Source organism: Euleptes europaea, chromosome 1, assembly GCF_029931775.1.
Source record: "Euleptes europaea isolate rEulEur1 chromosome 1, rEulEur1.hap1, whole genome shotgun sequence".
Taxonomy (NCBI): domain Eukaryota; kingdom Metazoa; phylum Chordata; class Lepidosauria; order Squamata; family Sphaerodactylidae; genus Euleptes; species Euleptes europaea.
Window position 1 is genome coordinate 21,550,208 of NC_079312.1, and position 9,743 is coordinate 21,559,950.

The 9,743-nt window shown below is 44.3% G+C and overlaps 1 pseudogene; it reads right to left on the reverse strand.

Moving 5' to 3' along the window:
• Positions 1 to 1,718: 1,718 nt before the first annotated feature.
• LOC130473457 (zinc finger protein RFP-like) lies at positions 1,719 to 7,574 on the reverse strand (annotated as a pseudogene).
• Between the last annotated feature and the right edge of the window lie 2,169 nt (positions 7,575 to 9,743).

The window sequence follows — 9,743 nt, forward strand, 5'->3', positions numbered from 1 at the left end:
AATACAGACTGTGTACGCTTCTAGAGCTGAATGAGGAAAAGAGGTACTTATAGTCCTCCTCACACCCAAAGAAAGGCCCGTGAGCAGAACAACAAACATTTACATATAGCTTTAGAGTGTTCTGAACATTTCATGTCCCTCAGGTTGCAACCAAGTCAGCTGTTGCAGAAGAGAATGGCTTGCTTAATACAACAGTGGCTGAAGAGCACATCGTCTCACGCTGTCAGGGCCAAAGCAGGCGTAATGTTGGGAGATCCTTAAGTGATGAGAGAAAAGCTATCCTCCAATGTCACAGCTCGTGTGTGAATGGATCCACCACATGGCTGCCAACTTAACTTTACAGACACTCAACTATTATAGAACTGAACGAGGAGATCCGTTCATGTTATCTGCTTGACCCTCAGCTACTATGCCAGCTTTCTTCCGCATGCCCTTCCTTCAAACCCATAAATTATCCTAACTAGGTGTGTGCATATCGATAAACCCGAACCGAAAATAAACCCGAAATTAGTCATTTTGATAAATTTCTAGTTCAGGTTTACCAAATGCACAAACCTGGGGAGAAAGCTGGAGCCGAATAGGCAATTTTGGGACCTGGAGGGGTCATTTTTGGAGGTAGAGCCCCCAAATTCACAGCATAGCTTGAAGGGACTGCTCTTGCACAAACCCCAAAGTTTGGTTAAGATTGGTTCAGGGGTTCTGATTTTATGGAGTCCGGAAGGGACTGCCCCCCCTCCATAGACAACCATTGCAAACTTGGCAATGGTTGGTTCTTGTAGGTTATCCGGGCTGTGTGACCGTGGTCTTGGTATTTTCTTTCCTGACATTTCGCCAGCAGCTGTGGCAGGCATCTTCAGAGGAGTAACACTGAAGGACAGTGTCTCTCAGTGTCAAGTGTGTAGGAAGAGTAATATATAGTCAGGGGTGGGTTTGAGCTGAATCATTGTCCTGCAATCATTGCCCATATTTACCAGTATGGGTATTCGGCTTATTTCAGGTTTTCAAAAAAAAAAAAAAAAAAAAATCAGGCCCAATCAATCCAAACCTGAAATTTAATTAATTTTTTTTTGCACAGCCCTAATCCTAACAATTGGATCTCCTATTTCCTTGAGAGTCTTGTGGCAGGGAAAGTGACTCTCCCAGGTGAGCGGAAGAATCTAACACAACCACACCGAATACTTGAAAAAGCAGCTTCTGTTGAACCTCCCACTCCCAACAAAAGCAGTCCTTCTCTTTTACTTCCATGAAGAATTACCTTTGTTCAATGCTTGATCCAGTGCATCCTTCATAGACTCTGTTAGGCATAAATAAGACAAAAATACTTAGACTACTAAACAAACAACAAGGCATCATTTCAGCTATCAAACCAAATGGACAGAACAGTTTGAGATCAAGTTATATGAACATCTGTTATTTGAATCTGGACCCTGGATGGCACCTATCAGGCTATCAAGGAGCCAACTGGATTGGACCTGGATCCCTCCAAACTAGTTTTGATTTTCTGGTACTGACATCTGTCACTCACCCACTCATTCCCAAGGATCCAGACAATGTTTCCCTAAAACTTTTAAATTCCTATTTTTATTTGTGAAAGGTGTTCCAGATTTTGTCTTAACCAGCTATCTTCATCAACCAGAAGGAGAAAGTCAGATCCACTTTATCAAGGAACAGACCTTACTGGGAACTAACCCAGAAGTTCATCAATCTCAGATCCGCATTCAACCACCTCCCCAAAGCTGTCCCTCAGTGCCTTGACATTCATCCAGAGCCACTTCTAAAGCAGGAGTTTTCCGAGAGTAAGTTCTGAGAGCCTTCTCCAGCTCTGGAGCAAGGTTCAGCAGCTGCCTCTCTGGCTTCTTCACATACCTGGAGAGAAAAAATAGGGAGGATTCGAACAGAATCTTGACTCCTTTGCCAAGGTAATGACCCATTCATTTCAACAAATCCTTTAAAAAAAACAAAACTCTGGTAGTGTTACAACACTAATGTAATAGTCAAATGATGTTGTTAGATTGTGCATGCTGTCTTTGACCTTCCTGCGTTTTAGGGAGGTAGTTATTTTTCTTGATTATCCCTTATGTTTCCTGTGGAGATCCTGGATGAGTTTGCATGCCTTGGGTTTCTCTACTGCATGAGTGCAATTGACCATACACACATTAACCTACATTCCCCTGGACGGAGAATCAACCAGTATGGAAACAGAAAATAGTTCTGTTCCATCCTTCTACAGCAGGGGTGGGAAACGTCAGGCCTGGGGGCAGTTTAAGGCCCACGAAATCATTTGGTCTGGCCCTTCATGGGACAAAACTACCATGGTTAACATGGCTGGGTTGGGGGGGGGGAAGGTTCACTGTCACATCTTATCATGATTTTCTTTAATAAAGACTTTCACCTTTCTAAGTTGTAAATTTTTTTTAATGTACGCTGGGCTTCAGAGGGGGTGGCGGAAGCTTAGCAAAGGGGAGTGTTGCTGGGTGGGTGGGAGTTTGAACCGAGAGTTTGCTGGGGGGGGGGGAATAAGCCAAAGGCTGTTTGCTTAGCCGTGTGGAAGAATCACCAAAAGGAGCAGAGTTTTTAGGGCAGATTGAAGCGCACAACCCCAGAGCTTTGTACCGCCAACACCAAACACAGGATGGTGACTGAAGGGAGGCGAAAGAACCTCAGTCCTCTCCTCAGAACCTGGAAGATGACAGATCCCAAGGATCAGAAAAGATCCCACACTGCTCAGGAAATATTTCAGGATCCCTCACTTTGTCCACTGGAAGAAGACATTGGCAGAAAAGGCTGATGGCACCTCAAAGAGTTTTATAGTACTATTCTGACAAAATACCTCTATTTTTGAAAAGGGATTTAATTTATTCTACAGCAGATGAGACAGAAAGGACAGTGAGAGTCACATACCTCGTCAGTATAGTTTTGGGATCCTGAAAGAGAAGGGGAAAGAAGTGGGTCTCATTTACACAAACAGAAAACTCACTGGGTTTCTTCCTTTTCTACAGTGGGTTCTTTTTTACAGTAAGAGTAGTTCAGCAGTGGAATCAGCTGCCTAGGGAGGTGGTGAGGTCCCCCTCACTGGCAGTCTTTAAGCAGCGGCTGGACGAACACTTGACAGAGAAGCTCTAGGCTGATACTGAGCATTACTCCGTGTCCTAGTCTCTGGAGCAACAGAGAACAAGCTAGTTCCCTCATCAACATGACATCCTTCCAAATATTTAAACATGGCTATCATGTCTCCCCTCAACCTTCTCTTCTCCAAACTAAACAAACCCAACTCCCTAAGTCTCTCCTCATAGGGCATGGATTCCAGACCTCTGACCATTCTGGTCGCCCTCCTCTGGACACGCTCCAACTTGTCAACATCCTTCTTAAATTGTGAAGCCCAAAACTGGACACAGTATTCCAAGTGAGGTCTGACCAATGCAGAATACAGTGGTAGTATTACTTCCCTTTGATCTAGACACAATACTCCTATTGATGCAGCCCAGAATTGCATTGGCCTTCTTAGCCGCCCTATCACACTGTTGACTCATGTTCAGTTTGTAGTCCACTAAGGCTCCCAGATCTCTTTCACATGTACTGTTGTCAAGCCAACTATCTCCCAACCTGTACCGGTGCCTTACGTTGTTTCTGCCTAGATGAAGTACCTTACTCCTCTCCCTATTGAAATCCATTTTATTACTTATGGCCCAGCTCTCCAGTCTATCAAGGTCATTCTGAACTCTGACCTTATCCTCCGGGGTATTAACTACCCCTCCTAACTTGCTCTGCAAATTTGATTAGCATGCTCTCTATCCCATCATCCAAGTCATTTATAAAAATATTAAATAGTACTGGTCCCAGGACAGACCCCTGCGGTACCCCACTGGTCACTCCTCTCCAGGATGAAGTTGTGCCATTAATGAGCACCCTTTGGCTTCGGTTGGTCAACCAATTACCAATCCACCTAACAGTAGCAGTGTCCAGCCCACATTTTACTAGCTTTGTTTCAAGAAGATCATGGGGGACTTTATCAAAGGCTTTACTGAAATCAAGGTACACTACATCTACAGCAATCCCTTCATCTACCATACTTGTCACTTTTTCAGAAAAAGACATGAGATTAGTTTGGCATGACCTGTTTTTGAGAAACCCATGTTGACTGTCAGTGATCACGGCATTTCTTTCTAAGTGCTTACAGACCGTCTGTTTAATTATCTGCTCTAGTATTTTACCTGGTACTGACGTCAGGCTGACCGGGCGATAATTGTTTGGGATTTCTTTTTTCCCCTTTTGCCCTCCTCCAGTCTGCTGGAACATCTCCTGTTTTCCATGAATTCTCAAAGAATATTGCCAGCGGTTCTGAAATGACTTCAGCCAGATTCTGTGTTGTTGTTTTCCTCCCCACCCCCAGCCCCCACTCCCAGCCCTATCTAGGACAACCAACTGAGATTCTTAGGACTGGACTTTCTTTATTCCTATTCTGAGTTCTTTTCTGCCTTTCCCGACAGAAGGATTTTGGTATCTCACCTGTAAAAATTCAATTTCTGACTGCTGGAACTTCCCCTCCATCTCTGTGATCAAGCGACTGAGATGGGAAACCTCCTCTGAGAATCTGCTGGCATTTTCTTTGTCCCTCTTCGCTATCTTGTTCGCCATCTGTTCCAGCCGGGACAACCAGAGCTGCTGGTTCTCCTCAAGGAAATTGAACATCTGCTCAAAGGCCGACTTGGTCTTCTCCTTCTCTGCTTGTATCTGTGTCTGCAGGAAACATACAGAAATTGAAGAAGAAGGGGCAAGTTGATTCAGCAGGGCAAATCAAGTGCAGCCCTAAGCCTGGAACAATATATACGACAGAGTAAGCTGTTCTGAGTCCTCATTATGGTGGATGATGGGATATAAGTGAAGTAAATAAATAGATATACCCCTCCCCTTGGTCATATACACCAAGTATTGTGTGATGGAGGCATCCATTCAGCCCAGACAGTGCAAATAACGGTCCCAGAAAGCCAATCTCTTAAGACTTAATGAGTCATGATTCATACAGAGGCAGTGTATAGATATATTAAATAAACCAAAACTCCACTTTTCTGCCTTCCTTACACAGGAAACATCTACTTTTCCTTTTGTGGGATAAGATTTATAATGTCTCCGTTACTAAAGACAATTTGTGGGGGTTTTTTTATTGATAAATGCACCTTGGCAATTGTATGGAGTAGGAATATGTGGTGCACTGGTTAGCCTGTCCCATTCTCTAATCTGCAGCCAAAATCAATGCAACTGTTATTAACTCAAATAAGGTTCTGTTCTGTGGTGACCATTTCTAGATTTAAGCTGCTTTAGTCATTAACGCTTTAGATATTATATCTCTTATATTTTTGGAGGGGAAAATTATTGCTACAACCTCCTGAATAAATAATAAACAGTGTTTGTTTGTATTGCTCACCACTCAGCGCAGCGGATATCATGGGATCAATCTGCATGCATCCACCATCTTCTCACAGAACCAGGAGAGCAATGGATACTTAAGGCCAAGATGTCCTCACGGCCTGAAGGCACAAGGACTTTTCCAGTCAGCACCCAACCACAACTCAGGAGGTTTTATACCTACCCAAAAGTTTTGGCTTCTCTGCTCATCCACCATTTGCTGTTCTTTAAGCTTTCTTCGCTCTAGCTCCAGATACTGCAGCTGTACCTGGATCTCTTTCTGGAGAAACAGGAAAATCAGTTGTGCTGGGGGAGATCAGTTTCCTCACAGCTATTATGAGCTTCCTTAGAAAGTAACACCTGATTGGATAATGACAGGATCAGAGAGCTACTCCATGGAATTTTCCTTTATTACTCTAATGCCCAAGATCTCACAAGACCCCTTTGTGCGATCTCAGAGCTGTCTCGGATTGCCAAGGCAACCCCGCATAACAGAATAAGGCTTATGCTTGGTAGAGAGTGTGCCAGGAGATTTGGAAAAGGGGTTAAGAACATAAGAAAGGCCCTGCTGGATCAGACCAAGGCCCATCAAGTCCAGCAGTCTGTTCACACAGTGGCCAACCAGGTGCCTATAGGAAGCCACTAACAAGACGAGTGCAGCAGCACCATCCTGCCTGTGTTAAGAGATGGGGACTAATGCAGGGTTGGAGAGAAGAGGGCAAATAGGGAAACAGCAGCCAGTCAGAGGAGAGGGGAAACTGAGGCAGAGGCAACAAGAAGTGGGGGGATGGAACAAGCAGCAGCAAAGGGAGGTGGTGTTAATCTGATCCTAAAACTCCCCAAGCTGACCCAAGAGAGGATCTTCCTCTTCCTAGTGAATAGATTTTCCTCAAGTCCAGTTATGCCACATCCAAGATGTGCTGTAACTTTTGATATTAATGGATTTTTAATTTAGCAATTCAGTACAGAAAGAATGCATTATAGGACTGTATCTGCTTTAACCTTTGAAACAAGTGAGAAAGAAGCAGAGCTGGCTGGGGGAGGGGAAACAAAGATACAAAGCAATTTCTTGCGAGTCTCCAACTTGTCTATATCCGATTTCTAAATTTGGGGTGCCAATGCTTAGATGCCTGACCTGGATGACCCAAACTAACCTGATCATGTCAGATCTCAGAAGCTAAGCAGGGTCGGCCGTGGTTGGTATTTTGATGGGGGACCACCAAGGAATACCAGGGTTGCTATGCAGAAGAAGGCAATGGCAAATCACTTCTATTAGTCTCTTGATGAAAACCCCAACCTGGTTGCCATAAGTCAGCAGTGACTTTGATGACACTTTACACACACACAAACACACTTAGATGGCCAGAAAGAGAAACTGGGTGGCAAAAAAACTGGCAGGGCAAGAGAAGGCCTCTAAGCATGTCAGCAGGGAGTTAGGTGGAGAAAGGGAAAGAGAAGTGGAATCCGCCTGCATGCTTGTGAGAGCACATCGGTGGTTTTGCTCCTTCACCACTGCAGCCCTACTATGGATGCTTTTCTGCCAAGACATGCTGAATTAGGATGCCTTGGAGTTTCTTGGTCAGTCTACTTAAAAGCCAAGCAATATTAAGGCAGGAGAGGAGGCCAAATGGAAAGAGGCCACTAACCCAATACTCCATCCATTTTCTCCAACCTGGACAGTCTAAAGTGCAGCAGAATGTTTTGAACTGTCCTAGATCCAGATACCCGACCAGGGCAGTATTTTCCTACCTTATAATTCAGGAATGCCTCTTCTATGGGAAGCACCCTGTGGTTTTGGTGTCCCGAAGATCGGTCGCACACCAAACAGATGGGGGCTTGGTCATCATGGCAGAAGAGTTTCAGGGGCTCCTGGTGCTTGCTGCACCCGCCCCACTTCCCCAAATCCCCTCTACTCCTTTTCCCGCCTCAAGTTTCTTGGCTATTTCTACAATGTTTGCCAGTTGCCGGTTTGGCCTGAAGTTCCTTGGCTGGAGGGTTTGTCGGCACTGAGGGCAGGAAATGCCTGTGTCCGACTCTGCCCGGTACAGGGTGAGACAGGCTTGGCAGAAATTGTGCCCACAGTCAACAGTCATCGGATCCTTGAAGAACTCTAGGCAGATAGAACAAGTCGCTTCATCACAGAGCTCCCTGATGGAATTCCCAGCCGCCATTGATCTTCCTCCCTGCCTGAAATATAAAAAGAACTTTAATTTATTCTGAGTTCAAACACTGCCGCGGGGAGGTCCTTTCCTGAATCTGCCTCATTAAGAGTTTTTTTGGGGGAGGGGAATGGTCTTCACTGAGGATTCATGTTCCATCCAAGAGATAAGCTCCAGTTGTCTAATGGTTTATGGTTATCCTCCCTAGCTTTCAAGGCAAATTCCCTGGCCCAGCCACTAACTCCACTTAACTGCATTCCATTTAATTAGTAAAACAGCAGCTGTCACATGGGGCAGGATGGGTCAGACGATAGACTGCAGCCTGTCTTCTCTCCCTCCTACCACATCATGACCTCCTAGGTCATATGGTCAATAACAGATATGTAGTTACCTTAGATCATCACCCATAATTCTGATTGGCTCCCTGAGCTCAGACCACTTGGAATTTTGGAGATAAAGGTGGCACTTTTTGCCTACGAAAACTTGGGAGTCTTGGATGCCAAGCATGGTACCATGGCCCATTAATCTGACATCTTGATAGTTTCATAGGCCCGTGATGCTGCATGAAAATTTGATTGAAACTGTGGTTCTGACGGATTTTCAGCTTTGCAAAATCTTTTGCGGACACTGGTAACAAACATTCCTTTTTTAATCTTGCAACTCTGCCTTTTTCTAATACTCTGAACCGGCTTGTTTAACGGTTAGACATTTTGCAATTAGCTTCCTTGTCTTGCTTGTCTCACTGCTTTATTTTGACTTGTGAATTAGACCAGTAATTCTAGAATATACTTCACAAAGAAATATTCTGAGCTATTGGAAAACCAGGTTCAAATCCCCACTCACTTCATGGAAGCTTGCAAACCACCTAACATCTCTTGCTTTGAAAACCCTATGAACATTCCTGGCTTCTCGTGAGTAAACCATTGCTTCCACTGTAAATACAAGAGCCAGTCTGTACCAGGATGTTCCAATTCCCTTCATTTGGAGCACGGTTTCTGAAAGATTTTTTTGGGAGATTTTTCTATCTAGAAGATACTATCACAGGTGCTTGGTTTTGCAGTTCTCAAAACTGAATTTGTGTCTGCGGAGATATAACATTCCTCTTTTTCACTGCAAAAATGTTATAAAATAAACATGGTGTTGAGAAAAAGACCTTAATCCCCATTGCTCCTTTGCAAATCTGTGTACACAGAATCAGCCTCTTACATGCTAAGTTTCAAGAAGTTCAATTAACAGAAGAGCTAGGTGTGAGGAGCGAGGGGCAAGCAGTAAAAATGACAGTGAAACCTTTTGAGCAGAATTCTCCACAAGTCATGGGATCTTTGTGTGTATAGCCTGAGGTTTATCATATTATTCTCTCCCTGGGGGAGAAAACCTATAATGGCAGCAGGTTGTAAAAGAGGCCCAGTCTGGGAATATTTTAATGATATTTCTCTGAGTAAGGGAGGCATGTGTGCAAAATGCAAACACTGCAACAAAGAAATGCAAGGCCTGGTGGCCCAAAAGAAGCGGCATCATAACAAGTGCTGTTTAGGTAGAAAACCCTGATTTAAATCAAATTTTACTAATCAGTGATTTAAATCAAATCCACCCTGGCTTAAAGTGGCCAATTCTGAAACAACCCCGATCCTATTCTGATACTCTAACCACTAGATCATGCTGGTTCAGACCAATCAAGCTTTGTGCCATAGTTTAGCCTGGTCCTTTGTTTTTAAAAGACAGAGTTGAGTGGCTTCGTAGTGAATTCGTAGCTGCCATTGATCTTTCTCCCTGCCTGAAATGTAAAAAGAACCTCAATTTATTCTTAGCTCAAACACTGCTGTGGGGAGGTCCTTTCCTGAATTTGCCTCATGGTTTTTTTTTGAGGGGTGGGTGGGAAGAGGAACTGTTTTCACTGAACAGGACTCAAGAGCATGACAAAATAAATGAGGAACTGCCAGTCACTACAAAGAAAAATCCTGTGAGAAAGGAGGTTTAGCAGCTCCCAATATTGTTAGAGCCCTGACCTGGATGGCCCAGCCTAGCCTGATCTCGTCAGATCTCAGAAGCTAAGCAGGGTCAGCCCTGGTTAGTATTTGGATGGGAGACCACCAAGGAATACCAGGGTTGCTATGCAGAGGCAGGCACTGGCAAACCACCTCTGTTAAGTCTCTTGCCTTGATAATCCCAAAAGGGGTCGCC